General features: G+C 38.7%; 1 long non-coding RNA gene across 2 annotated transcripts; it reads right to left on the bottom strand.

Moving 5' to 3' along the window:
* Positions 1–9,666: 9,666 nt before the first annotated feature.
* Positions 9,667–17,243, bottom strand: LOC102193508 (uncharacterized). 2 transcript variants are annotated; one of them, XR_312051.2, is made up of 4 exons: positions 16,181–17,243; positions 13,993–14,063; positions 13,441–13,598; positions 9,667–10,996 (listed from the first exon to the last, which is right to left on the bottom strand). It is a non-coding gene; the product is annotated as an uncharacterized LOC102193508 (long non-coding RNA). The 2 variants fall into 2 exon arrangements; XR_001290527.1 differs by lacking the exon at positions 16,181–17,243 and having other exon boundaries at positions 13,993–14,338.
* Positions 17,244–17,291: the final 48 nt, after the last annotated feature.

The raw sequence follows: 17,291 nt of genomic DNA, 5'->3' as shown, positions 1-17,291 counted from the left end.
TGTTGTATCTTTGGCCAAATGCAGCCAGTTACAACTTGACGCATTAGGTACAAATAATTTAAACGGTCAGTATTTCAGTAACACACGCACACATACACACACACACAAACTAACACTAAAAACATCTTACTTACAGCAAACGATGCAGATAGTTTTGGTTTTATGTACTGAAGTTTTGAAATATCCAGCGAGTTTTCCATCACCACCCCCGATACAATGGAGGTGACTGGAATTCTGCTTGCGGTGCTTAAAGTGTTGAAAAATTACAATTGAAAAACTTAAGTGGAACATCTATTTCTAGAAAGAATGTCTTGGTTGCTCAGGATAATCCACAGACCTCACTGTGAACAGTTTTCATTGGAACTACTTTCTACTGAAGAAATAGTCCCATTGCAGGTTGTCCAGTGAGGTCTGTGGATTAGCCAGTGTAACCAGGATTTTGTTTCTGGGAAGAACCATTGCTGCTGATGTTTTACAAAAGCAAGCCCCGCGCCAACTCTGTGTATTGTGGTGGTGGCAGAATTTTAGGAAGCTGATATCTTAAAATACTTTACAAAGAAAACCTTTTTTTATCAAGACATCACTACACAACATTACACAACACAACACTGCTGCATGCATATGCTTAGATTATTAATTTTTTTTTATTATTTATTCAGTTTTCAGTTTTATTTGTCATATGCAAGTTAGCACAGGGTCAACATTGCAATGAAATGTAGTTGACGAGCAGAAGACAGTCACTCAGCAGAATGGTACAGTAGAAGAAAAAAGATAAAATAATAAAAAATAAATAGAAAAATCAAGAGCAAAATATTAACAAGATGTAGTAAAAGAAAAAAAGAGAGATTTCCAGTTAACTGACTAAATATATATATGTATATATAAATCTATGTACACACTACTGATTAAATAAAGAAAATCTCAAACAGGAATGTGAGGGGGGGGGGGGGGGGCAGATGGGATGTTGCACAGGAATGAGCAGCAGTACAAACTGAACAGTACAATGTATTTATTTATTTCACTAGAGACTAGAGTTCAAAATAGTAGTGTATGGACAGTGTGATTTTAAAAAATAAAAAATTTGATTTTATGTTAATGTGTCTGTGTGTGTGTTATTCCTTCTGTCTGCAAATCAAATTCTGATAAAACTTTGTAGGTGTGTACAGTGGGCTCACGTTGATGGACAATTAAAATTTTGAAGGTCAACTTCATGATTTATTGGTTGAAAACTGACAAAGCCTTATAACCTAGACAGTATGATTCTTACAAATGGGGTGTATGTTGTCAACATACAATAAAGATTTAAAATAGCAATTCTTATTTGACCTCTGATCTCTCCTTAAAGATCAAAAGATTGATCTGAAGGTAAAATTGATAACAATGCTAAACAGAGCTTACTGCCATTTTTTGCATTTAGGCATAGAGGGAACAATATATGAGGATTCTAAATATCACTTACTTTGGACCTCTGGCCTCTTCTTCAAGGTCAAATAAGGTCAAATTTTCATAAAATGTCTTTTATCCACGTCCTTTATTTGTAGTGGTAATATTTATAAAATGATATTGTTATATGGGGATTCTAAACATCACATTATAGTTTGTGTCCAAATGTCATGTCAGATTTGACCTCTGACCTCACTTTTACGTTTCAGGTTGACCTCACAATGTCTTCTATATTCCTAGGTAGAAATATACTGCAGTATAATATTTCATAAGCAGTGGTCATTAATCTCCAGTTATTTACAAATTAATACCTGTTTCAGAAGGTTTCTGTAATTAAAGTAAATATGTGTACCGCTTCCCTTTCCTCATTTACTGCATTATAAACGTCTTAACGTATGTTTAAAAAGAACAAAGAAAACCAAATGAATATATACAAAATACTAAATTATTTCCTTGAAAGTAAATACTGCCTTGGCAGACGTTTGTGGTCTCTGAGATTTTGTTTAAAGTTTTCTATTGATAGTGTAATAACAGTGTTGCGAAATGATATGTTAAACTACAAGCTATAATCAATAGCTTTTCTAATTTGAAATAATAAGCTGACTGAACTTTAATTGATTTTTTTTATTTTATTTAAAGACACTATTCAGAATGGAAACTTGTGTCTTCAGCTAAATTCAGTGTCATTCATGTAGTGCAGTGTAATTCACAACAGCTGCCTGAAGATGCATTAAAGTATTAGAGAGAGAGAACCCCAACATTCACCTGATCTCCTACTAGTATACACTTGGAGACGGAGGGGAGGAAATATTCTTTAACAGTAACAAATCTTATGTTTAATCATTTTGACCACTGTCATTATTTATGTTTATGATTTTCTTGATCATATTTGGACAAATGCACAAACAAACAAAAAACAACAACAATAAAAAACAAACAAACAGATAAAAATACAAAACATCAATGCTGCAAAATCCTGAAAATGATAGATGACAGCATGGCAGCTATATCTATAATTTATTTACAATCTGAACCGTTTAAGGAGATCCCGGCATGGATACAAACTTTTAGTCTTGTTGCTATTAGCATAGCTTGCAGTTATGAATATGCTAGTACAGTTATCATTTTTTTCTAACCTTTTTATGTGACCTTATATTGCGTGATTTGCAATTTACATAATTTCTCGAGTGTGAGTTATGCAATTTAGCTAACAAGCTTCTGATACAGTGCTTCTTTCTTTCTTTTCTGGCTGACTGATTGGAAGTGCAGATTCACCTTCCTGTGCCTGCAGACAGCAGTTCTGCAGCAGAAAAGCAAAGTTGATGTGTGACCTTAACACGCATGAGCTCACACTGTAATTTGATGTGAAATAGTCTTTCATATAACCAATCTCCAGAGCCATAAAAACAAATGGAGGTGTTTTCCAACATATCAAAATGCTTTATGTTTTTCAAACCGATATTTAATATTCTTCAGAATTTTATGGCTGTGTATGACTGTCGGGGTGTATCTCAAGTGCACATATTTCAAAGTATTTTTCACCCAGAGGTTTTGGGGGGTGTGAGTGTGTGTGTGGAGCACTACAGCATGAAGTGATCTCATTCTGACTGTGAACCACCCTCTGGGAATCCCCCAGCTCTGAGTCTCCCAAATGTTTGAAGGCCTCTGCATCCATGCTTGTGTGTGTTAGTCTGTGTAGCTTTGCCATTTGCTGAGGTAATGGTCTTGCTTCGGGGACAGCTCATCCTCCGAAACAATGGCTGGGTGGTCCTCTGACAACTGCTTGAAGGTAAAACAACTGGAAAGAAAGACATTCTAACAAAAACCTCAACTTAATTTCTAAAAGTGGGCCTGTTATGTTTTCCTTATTTTTTAAATACATAGTTACAGTGCTGGATGTTCATATTAAACATGGCTAAAGTTTCAAATAATGTGGTCAGTATGTGTACAAATAATATCTGTGTGCCAAAAACTCAGGCTTCAGACTACTAATGTTGCTTGTTTGTCACCATTTTTTTCTACTCTTGGCTTTGTAGACATGCTTAATTTGGGAATCTTAAGAACAGCTCCGGCCCACCTGCTGCTTAAACCTTCTCCTTGCAACTGCAAACTTTAAGATGGGGAGTGAACAAGAACAGCTTGTTTCTGCTGTACAGTAGAGTGTATATGAAAGTTGGATATAGTCTTCTTATCTGAAAGTGAAGTAGAAGTGCCTTGAACTTGAATCTTTTAATGGGCGACAGTGAGGTTAATTCTCCATCCATCCATCCATTATTCCCTCCATGAGGTAAGGAGACTTCATTTCTGAACACAACCCTGAACCAGTGCAATGTGTATCCGAATCAGCCGATTATTTGCCTTATTTTAAATCAGTCTGCAAAGAGGCTGGGCTAGTGACCCTAAAGTCAGTGTTTTCCTTCCCCAAGCTACTCACTTCCAAGGGCACTGAATTATCCTTTTTGAAGACTGATTACTTTGAACTTGTGCTAGAATATGAAAAGACTGGTTCTGTTTCCAAGCTTGTGATTACTATGACTGTCTGCCCTCTGGAACTCCCTCTGAAGACTTTGGGCCCTACCTTTGCATGTTTCTAAGACTGTTCTTCCACCTGAGCCATCTCCTGCACCTGTTCCTGCTCCCAGGGCGACCCAGCTCTCTCCAGCACCCATACCAGTTCCTCTGGTGGGGGTGGCTGGTGTTCAGCAAGTCCCTGCAGCTTTTCCAGTTCACAGGATGAGGCCAGCGGAGACCCAGTCCGTCCCAGCATCCAGGTCAGTTCTTTGGGTGGGATCAGCTGCTGTCCAGCATGTTCCTGCACCTGTTCCTGTCCATAGACAGAGAGTTTCCAGAGGTCTGCACTTAACCTCCTGGTCCTGCTCTGCCCGAGTCAGAGGTGTGTGCTGTGCCATCTGGTCCAGCTCCACTCGAGACAGAGGTCTGTGCTCCTAGTGTTTCTCTTCCCTTCAGCCTCCTGAACTGTTCCGTCTCTACCGATGGTCATGCGGTCAGCCCCATTACCTGCACTGTCTCCGCCCCTGACCCCACGGGCAGCCTCTAAAACTGCCCCGCCTGCACTGCTGGCTATGGTGTCATCCTCCATGACTTTCTGTGTTTTCGGACTCGCTTGCTCCCTGTTTTTGGTTTGGACCAGTTCCCTCAGTCCTGACCAGTTCCAACCGCCTGGGTGAAGTTGGACTCTGCTTTTTGGTTTAGGACATTTGGGAGCCGTTCTTGAGAAGAGGGTACTGAAATGCTGATTCTCATTCCTACCACTTCACACTTGGCTTTGAAGCTGATGATGAACCCGACAGAACCATATCAACTGCAAAAAGCAGATATGAGATTCTGAGGCCACCAAAGTGGAAGCTTTCTGCCACTTTTCGCTCCATGAAATTCTATCCATGAAAATGACAAATGGATGATAATTACAAAGGGCAGGCGTATTGAAGTCCAACACCCACCAGAAACAAGTTCAACTTATTGGCAGCAATGCGGGTGAATTGTTTATATAATGATTGTACAAGGACGAAAGGCTTATGGCAAGAGCTGCAAAAGACTCATAGTCATTGCAATAGATTTAAAGTCTATGTGAAAATAATTGCGGGCTCTTCCGTATCTGTCTTCAGTAAACACTTTCTGGTGCCAATTGCTACTCTCATATTGTGCAGAATGCAACATTAGGTTCATTTTGTAAATTATGCTTATTACGAGTGTCAGAAAGGTAGATAAATTAGGAAATCAGGGTATGCCCATTGCCTAACAACTTGTCAATCACAAGCTGGCCGGTGAGAATGTAATTTCCCTGTAGGACTTCACACTTAGATCCCCCCTTGCTCATTACGTCTGGACTCCAAACAACAGCATGGTAATGGCAAAAAATAGCTTGAGGTTTCATAAAAGAAATTCACTAACCAATGAATGATGTTATCCTATGTACAACCATCTTTTATATACTGTCTACGGGCTGCACCAAGGCTCAGTATAATAATGATTATTTTGAACTGTGAAAGATGCAAAACAGCTCTAGCAGAGTCCAAGAATAAGAATGGAGTTGAAAATTCGTGTAAATTCCCCCTATTTAAACAGACTAAAATTTTAACATCTGGGAAGCCTTACAGAAATGCATGTAGATAATAAATCTGAAGTTCAAGGCTTTGAAGTAATTCAAATAAATATCTGATATCATTGGAGTCACTCACTCACACACACAAATGCATGCAGGCTTGCAGTACACACCTAGCGGCCAACAAACAGAAACCCAAGACCTGCATGAAGAGTATTAGCATGAGAGTGAAAAGGCAGTTCTTCCTGTGCACACAGTGTTCTCTGACTCATCTCTGTTCAACAATAACAGTATACCAACGCCAGCAACCAGACAGGAAAGGATCAGTATCCCTCACTCCAGTGGGAGTGATGTGGGAGGGATACTGTATTTACCTCTACATGTATCATCTCAGCACATGTGTGTCAAAACATGTGTTTCTTTTGTGCAATTTGAATTATATGCTGGAAAAAACTCTCTGCTTTGAAGCTCTGGGACAGAATCCCTTTGCTCTTGCACCTGCCCCCTTCTTCCTCTCTCCTGCTGGACCAGACCTCCCCTGCTACAAGCCTTTGTCTGTTTCTGATCTCCTCCTGCTCTTGAAAAACAATTGTTCCACACACAAGGATCAGAAACATGCATTCATACCTATAGTCCAAAGTAGGTCATTTGTCACAGCCAAAATGACTCATAGGAGTCTTTTTATGAAGCTGTCAGGGCTGTGGTTGAGGTTATGTGTTGTGTTGGTTGACTGAAATTACAAGGTTAAAGTTATGCAAAGATTTACTGTGATCGGATTACTAAAACAGTGTCACTGCGTATCATGAGCTAAAGCCAATCAGGCATGAAAACTACATAACAGTGTATTTTTGGAGGCAGCAAAATAAGGCTGCCACTTCTGACTTATGATAAGGTAAATGTTTTACAAGGTTTTTAGCCACACCTTTTAAATGGGCCCTGCACTGCCATGTGAGGCATTTAAAAAATAAAATTAAAGTGTAGGATTGGGAGTCCCTTTCCCTGCTTTCGTACCCACATTATAGCATGCTATGTGGACAAACACAATATATGTTAAAAAAAACAAAACTGTTTCATGTATTTCGTGTATAGTTCTTATTTCTTATTCTTATTTCTGGTTTTTAGGGTTGAACTTTAATTCTTATTTTCATTTTTATTGGGAGTGGCCTTGGAAGTTATCAGTTTGTCAGCTGTCATGCTACAACTTTGTCTGCATCGTAATCATAATTTAATCTTTATCTTTAATGATACTCATGCTACTTCTGTTTTTCAATTCAACTGTACACTTTATACTGTATGGCACACTCTACCCTACAGTTTTAATCTGCCTTAAAAACTGAAGTAACCAAGTGAAAACCACTGAACGAGAATATGGCACTGTTACTGAATTCCTGCAAGGCTAAGATATGATCCATGATCCATCCATCCATGATCCATCCATCCAGTAGACACTGGTCAAACCATATGCTGCATATGAAAGGTGGACTTCCATGGCGTCACCATTGTGTAGGTATTTTGACTGACAAGTTAACAAGATAGAATACAATAAATGTCACCTTATAATGAGCATAAATTACAAAATAAGCATTACGTTCCATTTCATACAACATGATAATGTTGTATGTAATAATAATTGAAATCACTGAGGAAGGAATGTTTACTGAGATTAAGAGCAGAGGAGTCCACAACTGTTTACCCAAGAGGAGTTGCCCTCTGCTGGCCATTTGAAAGAATACAGGTTTAAGGTACTTCTTCACTTGTTTCACTTTTCAGACCTATATGCTACTTACACTGAAACAATCCTTGACCTTAGTAAACAATTTCCTGGTGAGTTTGTGGTCTCAGTCACTAGTTTAGTCTTACTTAATACAACTTATTGTCCATGTTCATTTTGCAAATGATGGTCTACATTAAATCTTTATTTTTCACAAAGGACAATAAAGTGAGGTATGCATAGTTGCTACCATATGTGCATGCTGTGTTCCTTGATTTCTCCTTCACATCTAGAGCCAAAAACTACTTCACAACATGAATTCAGTAATGGAGCCTACATCTATTTTATACAGAGTCTATCATTTCAAAGCTGTGCTAACATAGAGAGTGAGAGCTAGAATGGCCAAATTGCAATTACCATTTAATCAAACTTGCATGTCTTTGGACTGTGGGAGGAAACCAGCCAAGCACGTAGGTGACCAGGAGGATCTCCAACTCCTGGGCAAAATATTTACCTCTTGAAGGGTAACTCAAACAATACCCTTAAAGACGTAATTGTTATATGACTGACTGGCTAATCTGTTTTAGTTACGGTGTATCAGCTAAACACAGAGTTCAGTTGTGACTAAATGTAAGAAACGTTTTCTACATATAAACTGGCCGACCAAACAGCTGGGTAAAATTTTCTCCCTAATTAACTTTCTGTTTTGCTTTGGTGTTTCCCGTGATATTTGTTAAAAGTGTGAACCAACCTGACATGTCTTTGGAGCTGAAGTCATGCACTCTGCGTGCCCATCCATTCATCCAAGCACCCTTCTCTAATATAAAAGTCACGCTACCTTCTGCTTTGGCACTGAATATAGACACAGTTGTTTTCAGCTGTCTGAACGAATGACTAATGCCACTGCCTTTTTTTTTCTTTCTCAAGAGGCCAGTCTTAAACAGACATTAATTCATTGCAGCAGACACAAAGATTGCCCAATACCCAATGTTTCCCTATATATGATATCATAAAGTGCACGACCCTGCAACTCAGAAAAAAACATCCAGTTTCTTTTCCAAGCAGCAGGTTGACTGATTTATTACTTTCCAAAGTAAAACAAATCATTCCACATCCATCTATTTTATGTTTTGGTCTAGAAAACATAACTGTAACTGTAAACGTACTGCTATGATCTGCTCTCTGCTGTTTACATTTGATGTGAGCGAACAGTCCCGTAAGAGATCCACACAGCCTGAGGAGACATCACCCGATACCTTCCCACACCAGTGTCTCATCAGCTCCCAGATGTTCACTGAACTGTATTGATTAAGCAACATATAAGTGGTGTTTCCCCACCTCTCACCCACACAGACACGTACATACCCAGTTCATTTCAAGATTTTTCCTGTTTTCTTGATAGTGATACACTCAAAAGGCCTCAAGGCTTTCCAAAAACATTTTCTCTTACTGTATTTGTGACTGCTGCACATTATGATCTAACCTCATCATTCCCCACCCAGAATTAACCGGCACTCAAACAAAAAAAACTTTAATCCAGCTGTTCCTCTAAGCAGCCTTTAACACAGTCTGTTGTAGAAAACCGATTTTGGGATTAAATAAAAAATATGATCGAGTGGTTGCAATTTTCTGTGGTTCTACACGTGAATTATAACGTTTTGTTAATTAAATAATACATTTTAGGCAGAGCATATTTCTTTCTATTTATAAATATGCGTACTGCAATGCGGCATTCACACAACTGGAAATACCCTGTGTGGTTTAAATGCTGGAGCTGCCTGGAGAGAATGAAGCAAATATAATGACGCTTAGGCAGGATTTACGTGGATGCATTTCAGGCTTCAACACTCTCAATTCGTATTCACTTTGAATGGGGTCATCTGAACTCACCTGCTGCTGAACTGATCTGGGGATCTGTTGTTTGCTTGAGCTGCTTGCATAGACAGTGAAAAAACATGACCATAGCTACCTGGTTGGAAAAAATTAGGCCACTGCAGAAGAGCCTGAAACTTGCATTCTTCCTGAAATCCACAGGGCAATAGCTATGGTTGCAAAAAAAAGGGTCTTCTTTCCTTACCTCTGTAAACACTTTGCTGTTAAGTTTATATCTTGGTCACTTATTTTCAATCATATTGAATAAAAAAAAATCTGTCCTTTCAAAAAGGAGGATTATCAATGGTATATTACACTTGCTCATTGGCTAATGACTTGTCAGTAACAAGTCATTAGCCAATGAGCCTTGCCATGATTTGATATTCTTACTATGACAATTGTACCAGCAAAGGAATGTGTGACTGCTAGCTCACTTGCTAGCAGTAAATAAATTAGAATATGAGCAGCTTTCTGCTCTATGTCTCTGTGATCTTTTTTGATATACTACTGAAATGCACAATACAAAACTGTAATATCTGTCTACACAGAAATGAAAATGTACTGACTTTGATTTAAATAGATGAGTTTATTTAGGGGTATACCACACAGTAAATATTTTTCACTGAAATTTAAATGCATCACCTTTATGACTAAGTGTAAAACTGCTGCAATAATATGTGATTTCTTGGTGTTCTCCAAAGGGAAGACATTTCCCGGATGACTCTGTAGCACTCCTCATGACTTCATGCTTTAGTAAAATTGGATTTTCAGCCCCTCGTGTTGAGAGCAACGCCCTTTGTTCTTTTGTTGCCACCACCAGGTGATAACCACCTGTGCTGTCCAGTCCATTGATGTTATGAGGTTAAATTTTACTGCACCAGCAGCAGCTCACTGCCCACTGTGTAACACAGTGATGAGAAGCAACGGGATTAAATGGCTACAACACATGAATATAAACAGTGATGAACATTCAACCAAACAGTGTTTCCCTGCAGCCCCCTAAAAACAACTTTGACTTTGAACTGAAACTAATAACAAAAAGGCTTTCTACAAAAAACCTCGGCTTCAAGAAAGAATAACTGGACTTCTTTGGAAAAATGTCATTTTTGTATGTGCCTGTTAGAACGTTTCTGTCCCGACTGGCACAATGTGGCAGAACAATTTTCTAAAGTCAAAAATGACATACTTAAATATTATTTTTTCTATAGATACATTACACACAACTTTAATTATAAAACAGAACAAAAAGCATCATGCATGTTGCTAGTGCTTTCTTCCATTTGCACACACTGATTTAATCAAGAGCTCCAAATATGAGCTGAAGATTTTGAGTCATTGCGATGACCTTTAACCAAACTGGTGAAAACGAGCATCAATTCTACTCGATGTCAAGACAAAACCACAACATGACTCACTACTGAATGCAGACAGATACACAACACCAAACACTCAGTGATTAATAGCATAATCAAAAACAGATCCCATAGAGCACATATCATGTATGTTTTCAAAGGAGTCTAATGCATTGTAGTCAGCTCTGCTTTGTATACTGATCTACCATCAAAGTAGATAAACTTTGTCTTTGCCAATTCTCTACCATCTGCACCCTGAGTAAACATGCTTATTTGGACCATGGCCTACAGTGTTAAACAGAAAATTAAGGGCAAACAGCTCCTTCATTAACTCTTTTCTCTCTAGATGCCTGTAGGAGCTGTTGTAAATTGTTGTGTTTATGGGGGAAAAAATTATAATACATGAAGTTCAACTCAGTGTGCTGATAAGTAGTGTGGACGCCTCCTCGTAATCCCTGTTACACTGGGTAAAGATGTCCTCTAGGAAGTCTCTGTCACAGTTTGGAAAGCTCTTGATGAGCTTCATCAGGGCCTGGTCATACTCAGCCCGTGGGTCTGGAAAACACACAGGAAAGAATACACATAAAGTTTAATTTGTTGTTCTCTTGAGACCCCTGTGGAAAGAGGGCTCCTTGATTGTCCTGAAATATACTTTCTTTCCTTCTCATGTATAGCTGGAGGCCTTATCATACCATGTTTTCATATTTTCTTTTTCAGCTATCACGATCTGTTTTGCAGAACATTTGTATACATGATTGGTTACCAAACGCTCTAGAGCCAATCCCCAAAATGTTGATTTTCTTAGATATTTTGTTAATAATATAGTCAAACAAAGGAAAGGGGGATTCCAATGTTTACAGTCATTTCTTTCAGGCAGCATAGAGACTCTCCTGTCTGATCACTTTAGCAACTATTCCTCTCGAGTCCCCCATCGTTCATTATGATGCTGCTGGGGTATGATGACGCCGATTATCACAGTAATAATAGGGCATTATCATTGTTAAACATAGCAGATTCATGACTAAAAAATTTATATAATGATCTTCTCTTTAATAAATCTCATTGATGGTGACATTGTAAGAGCTTACACGAGGCTGGTTTCCATTCCCATCTGTAGCAATGAATGGTTGCAGACATTCCCTAAATTAATCATTTGCATGTAAAAACACAGTCTGCACCACAAATTATTGGACTGGGCAATAAAAACAAGAGCGAAGAAGAAGCACACTTTCGCCAAACCATTCATCGGCGAAGTCGAGAAAAAGGCGGTGGGGTTTTTTTTAGTTGATGGTCTTTGATGAGTGGGGCTGGCAAATAGTGAGGGACAGACAGGAGAGGCCTTCACCCAAACAGGTTCCGGCAGAGTGGAAAGACATGATCATCGGGCTAGCTGGCAGATAGGGCTGGTGGCTAGTGTTCAGACAGCAATTAGCGAAGAATGAAAAGCAACTGAGTGGTAGGACAAGACACTGTTTACTACCAATACCAGATTCCAATACATCCTTAGCCCTTCCTTTGTCAAGAGCAATTACACCAAATACAGATCTTAGCTTATTTGTCCTTTGTTCAAGTTTTGTCATCTGTGCACTGTGGTCTAACTCAAAAAAGAATATGAGGTCAACAGGGCATGCATTAGGTCAATCTGAGAGTTTCAGGAGTGCCCTCCAGTGGACCGTTAGGCAAACTACTTTCAACGGGGTGAAAAGTGGCACAGAAGGTTTGAATAAAGATGACACTATTGAAATGGGCGTGTGCTCAGCGTTGTCCATAGACTGTGTGTAAAACATGGACATAGCCTCCTGATCTGAAACCCTACGAAGTCCGATTGTAATATGAGAAAAACTGCTGTGTTGCCTGAGTTATGTCAACAAACATTTTCTTGATGTCTTTATGGTTTCAAAGCTCCACGTCTCAATTAATTATTTCATTTATTTACAGCATTATGGGTTTTTTTTTTTGTAAATTATGATCCCACATAGTTACTCTGTATGGGATAACATTCTCTAACAAATAATAAAGAAAGTTAGGGTGTGACCATCTGATGAGATTTTCTGCGTTCATAACTCCACTGGCTGAAAAGCCGTCCCAAACAACGACAGAGCCTCGACCGTGTTTCACAGTGGGCTGCAGACACCCACTGTTGTAACTCACTTTTTAAATGATTATATGTACACTTTCTATTTGCAGAGAGTATTATTTATTAATAAATACGTTAAAAATATTATACATTTCTCTCTATATACCATAGTTAAAAATATTAGGAATATAACAATATAAATGTTTTTAACCACAATAATTTGAAAAAGAACGCAAATTTGGTGAACATGTTCAAATGCAATAGGTAGTCTGTTTTCTTTTGTTTGCTGTGAACACAAGTTATTCATATCTGCATCTGTATCCAGTCAGGTGTCAATCCAGAACAATTGTATAAGGGCGGCATTGCCCCTTGGCACATCTGTCTGGCTCCAGGCCAAGAGTCTGTCAGTCTTGTGAGTGAGTCTTCAGCGCAAGTAGAGAATTTACCTCGAAGACTGCCAGAATCGTAATAACAAACAGTAGAAGTCTGCGTGCGTCAAGCTTTGATCCTCTCAGTGCCCTGTCTGCTAAGTCACACATTTAAATGTGTTTGATATTTGGCATCATCCGTGCTAACTGCCAGGCAGAAGTGGAAAATACTTTGTTACTCACACTTACAGTATAGAGACACACACACATTTACGGCTCCCCCTTACTAAAAGCACAAGTTTCAGCAGGTTTTGAATGCCCTGTATCACAACGTACCACACATAGTTTCCTACCTACATTTTTGAAGCATGTAAAGCACCTACACCTAACATAGACTAAACAGGCAGTCAGAGTCCACTGAAAAAGGATGAGGTGGGCAAGTCTTCTCAAATGTCCGATTTAGGTTTGGTTAACCAGTGCTGAGCCAGACTTTTAAAAAAAAGGCATGAGAAACAGAACAATGAGCGTTATTTACAGGTCCAGTCTAAGCTCACCAGCTTCTTCTGTCCAGCCGGAGCAGCTCTGTTCTGGATCTGGTTTCAGGTGTGACAACGGGGCTTGACTTTCTGCCTCCTGAGTACTTTCGAATTTTGGCTCTCTCTCGCTCCCTCTGGCTTGACCTTCAAGCTTGTCCAAAAAGACCGCGTTCACCCTGTCAAAGCATAGTGAACTTAACAAAATGCTTCACATAAAACTTGCAAATGTTCTATTTTACAACTCCACATGCCTGCAGGCTCCAAATGTCAGTGAGCGGGAAGTGTTTGACAGCTTTTAAACTTCTGTACCCACTAATATATAGTGGAAGTTGCAGCCACTTAACATCCATCAACCCAGCCAGTCTACACTGGTTTTGTTCCAAAAGGAATGAACAAAAACACACTATTAATCTTACTGGGATCATTCTTGCATGGGTAGTTTGTATTTAGTTTCAACATTTTTTAAATATTGAGTGAGTCTTTCATCAAGTGGCTCAGCACCGTTTCTTCCAAATTGTGTGCTTTTATGTTAACTTTACATAAGATATAAGATATAAAGGGTCTTCATACCTCTTGTGTTCCAGCTGCACTTCTCTCAGATTTTTTGATTCCTTTGTCTGTTTACCCTCCACATCTGTGCTCTGACAAAAAAAAGGGAAAAAAAGAAAATGTCAAATTTCCGCCCGCTAAGACTGAAGAATTTGTATTATTGTAAAGGTCATAGGTCTGACAGTTGGAAAAAAAACAACATTCCTCTCTCCCACTGACAACACCTCCTGCTGTCCTCATGGTGCCTCTTTGAGGTGAGGATAATTTCTCAACTCCCACTATGTTGTTCTGCTGTAATAAATCATTTTAAATGGATCTGTGCGGTTGGAATACATACAAAATGTGGTTTATTGTTATCTTGCTGAAATAAGCAAGACCTTCTCTACACTGTAAAAAAAATTGTAATATAAAAGTAGTTTACTGCGTATTTTACAGTTTTGTACTGTTCTTCTAGAATATCATTAAATTTACATAAATAGACTGTGATTTTACATTTCAAATGTAAATTAACGTAAAATCACTGTAAATGTAATAAAACATAATTTTCTTGTTTTTTAAATGTATTTGTCTTTACATGTGCATATTTAGATTGTTAAAAACATTCACAAATGCATCATAATTTCACAAATATTTGTCTGTTATTTGAAAGATTTAACTGTTAAATTCAAATGTAAAGCTATGGAAAAATATATAAAATGATTCGTATAAACTTTTTTTTTCATCAAATAATAATAATAATTATTGTTATTTAGGGCGATTGTGGCTCAAGAGTTGGCAGTTCGCCTTGTAATCGGAAGGTTGCCGGTTCGAGCCCCGGCTCAGACACGCTCGGTCGTTGTGTCCTTGGGCAAGACGCTTCACCTACCACCTACTGGTGATGGGCAGAGGGGAATTATGAAGTGGAATTGTAAAGCGCTTTGAGGGTCTCATGAAGCGCTATATGAATGCAATCCATTATTATTTAAACCAACTGTTAACTGTATATTTCTGTACATTTAAGTATTATTTTTCATATTGCCACATTCATTGACCTTGTTTAGAGGTAATTTCATTGTTCAATCACATTAAATCGTTCATAATTTAATGTTTAAAAGTACTTGAAAAAGACTGTATTGTCATTACTGAAATAACCATATTTTCATTGGAAAGTTCTTTGCTGTTATTTTATGGTATTATTTTGGTGCCCCAGCTGCCAGAATATTACTGTTTTTTAGGACTTTTTTTTTTACGGTGTAGAAATTTAAACTCTGTTTAAATCCTAATGGTTAATGTATCAGATTATCATAAAGCTAGTATGGCCATTGGCAGATTTTAAGATTAGGTAAATACAACCTTAGAACTAAGCCAAAATGCAGAAGCATTGTGTGAGAAAGTCCACACTTACTGCTACCGTAGGCATTAGGAGGGTAAGTCGCAGCTAGGTGCATTTGATCATAGTTAGCCGAAGTAAATAACTGGCTCTTATATGAGACATGCTGTTTATACAACATATCTCATTCACCTATTCTCATACACACTTTTTTTCTACATCTAAGTGCTTTCTATTTAATAATCACACTCAAGCAACTGTTTGTTAACACAATGCCAATTAGGAAAAATGTCAGTGACAATTCTACAACAATTCCTTCTTTAAAAAGGAATTGCTACTGCCTACACTTTGGTTCGCAATGCTGCTTTTGAAAAAAAAAAAAGCCCCACAAGATTTGCAGAACAATGTGTTTCAGACAGACAAAACAAAAGTGGAGAGTTTGTCCACAATGCACAGCACGATGTTGTGAGAAAACTAAACATAGCATATCAGCACACACACCTGATAAAAACTGTCCAGCACAGTGGTGGAGGGTGATGATTTGAGCATTATTCATTTTGTAGCTGCGTGACCTGGGCAGCAGGTCAACCATGAACTCCTCTGAATACCCAAGTATTTTAGAGTCAAATGTGAGAATAATTTAAATTGGGTTATGCAACAGGACAATGACCCCAAAGCACAGCAGCACATCTACAAAAGAATGGCTAAAAAGGAGTCAAGGTGTTGTAAGTTTGATTTAGATTGAGTTTTACACTGGATGCCCTTCCTAAAAGAAGGCTAGAATCAAAGCAGCACCCTTTTCTTGCCAAGCAAATACATCAGCCACTATACCACTGGAGGAGTTTACACTGGAGTTTGCTTAATTACTGACAAGAAATGAATTCAACACATTCATCTCACTCGTTTTTACTCTGTTTTTCTTCCCAGGAGAGTTAATGGGTCAGTGAGGGGAAGACGGAGCACAGCCCACCTGTGTCAGCCCTCTGCTGCATCAAAGCTTAGTATCAAATCTCCCACTCAAACACACAAGCACCCGCCTACAAATAGAGGATATGAAGGGGAGAGCAATGTGACTTATGGAGCCAATGCTGAAAGAACAACAGTTCCCAGGGTCTTGGTCAGAACCACATGAAGAAGTTTGCCTTTTGCTGCTCTGTGGCCGCAAGCTTTCATCTCTTAATCTGTGACGTCGATCTGAAAGAGCTGAAGCCTGGGAGTATCAGCAGAAAGAGAGGAGAGGAAAGGCAGGGAAAAGAAAAGAATAGAAAAGAGAGGGGGGGGGGAAGCATAGCAAGAGCACAGGAGCAGAGAAGATGGGAAAGGATGTGGAATGAGACATGAGACAGGGAAAGGAAAGAAACTAGTGGTAAAAACAGACAACTAAAGAAGAGAAATGTAGGAGACACAATGAAAAAATTGGAGAAAGCAGGAAAGACAAGAGGTGATGACATGATATGATGGGAGAAGGTTGTGTGAGATGAGAAAGTAGAACACCAGGATGAGGTGATGCTTTGGTACTGTCTGTGACCCTACTGTCACAGACAGTACCAAATCATCTATTTATCATCTATGTATCCTGTCTGTTTGTTTCTGTGTGTATCCCACCCTAAAATAGAGACTCCTTTGTCACTAGAACTGCTTTCTGTGTCTTTCTGCACCAAGGTCTGACCTACAGTCTCCTTTTCCCAATCTCTCTCACCACTAATTTTCCTGGTGAAAGATTTGCATCAGCTCTACAAGATTCAAAAAGAGGCAGAGAGAAAGTAAAACAGTGAGAGAAGCCCACAAAGAAAACATTTCCAAAGTTATTCCTCACGAAAGAACTGCTGCTATTTTAGGAGGAAATGAGGGTCTCTTTCTTATTTGCCAAATGATTTGTCCCAACTGTTGAGGGGGGGTGGTTGCGATTAAGATGTTCTCAGTTAAATAGGAGGTAAGCGTAAAGGACAACAATTCACTCTTGGAGTTTATCTTTTTCTCTTTCTAAATCTGTGGGTAATTGAGCGAAAAT

This window comes from Pundamilia nyererei, unplaced genomic scaffold (assembly GCF_000239375.1).
Source record: "Pundamilia nyererei isolate P.nyererei 1_Seehausen unplaced genomic scaffold, PunNye1.0 scaffold00160, whole genome shotgun sequence".
NCBI lineage: Eukaryota > Metazoa > Chordata > Actinopteri > Cichliformes > Cichlidae > Pundamilia > Pundamilia nyererei.
Note: the sequence above shows the minus strand (reverse complement) of the source record. Positions and strands in the feature narration are given on the sequence as shown.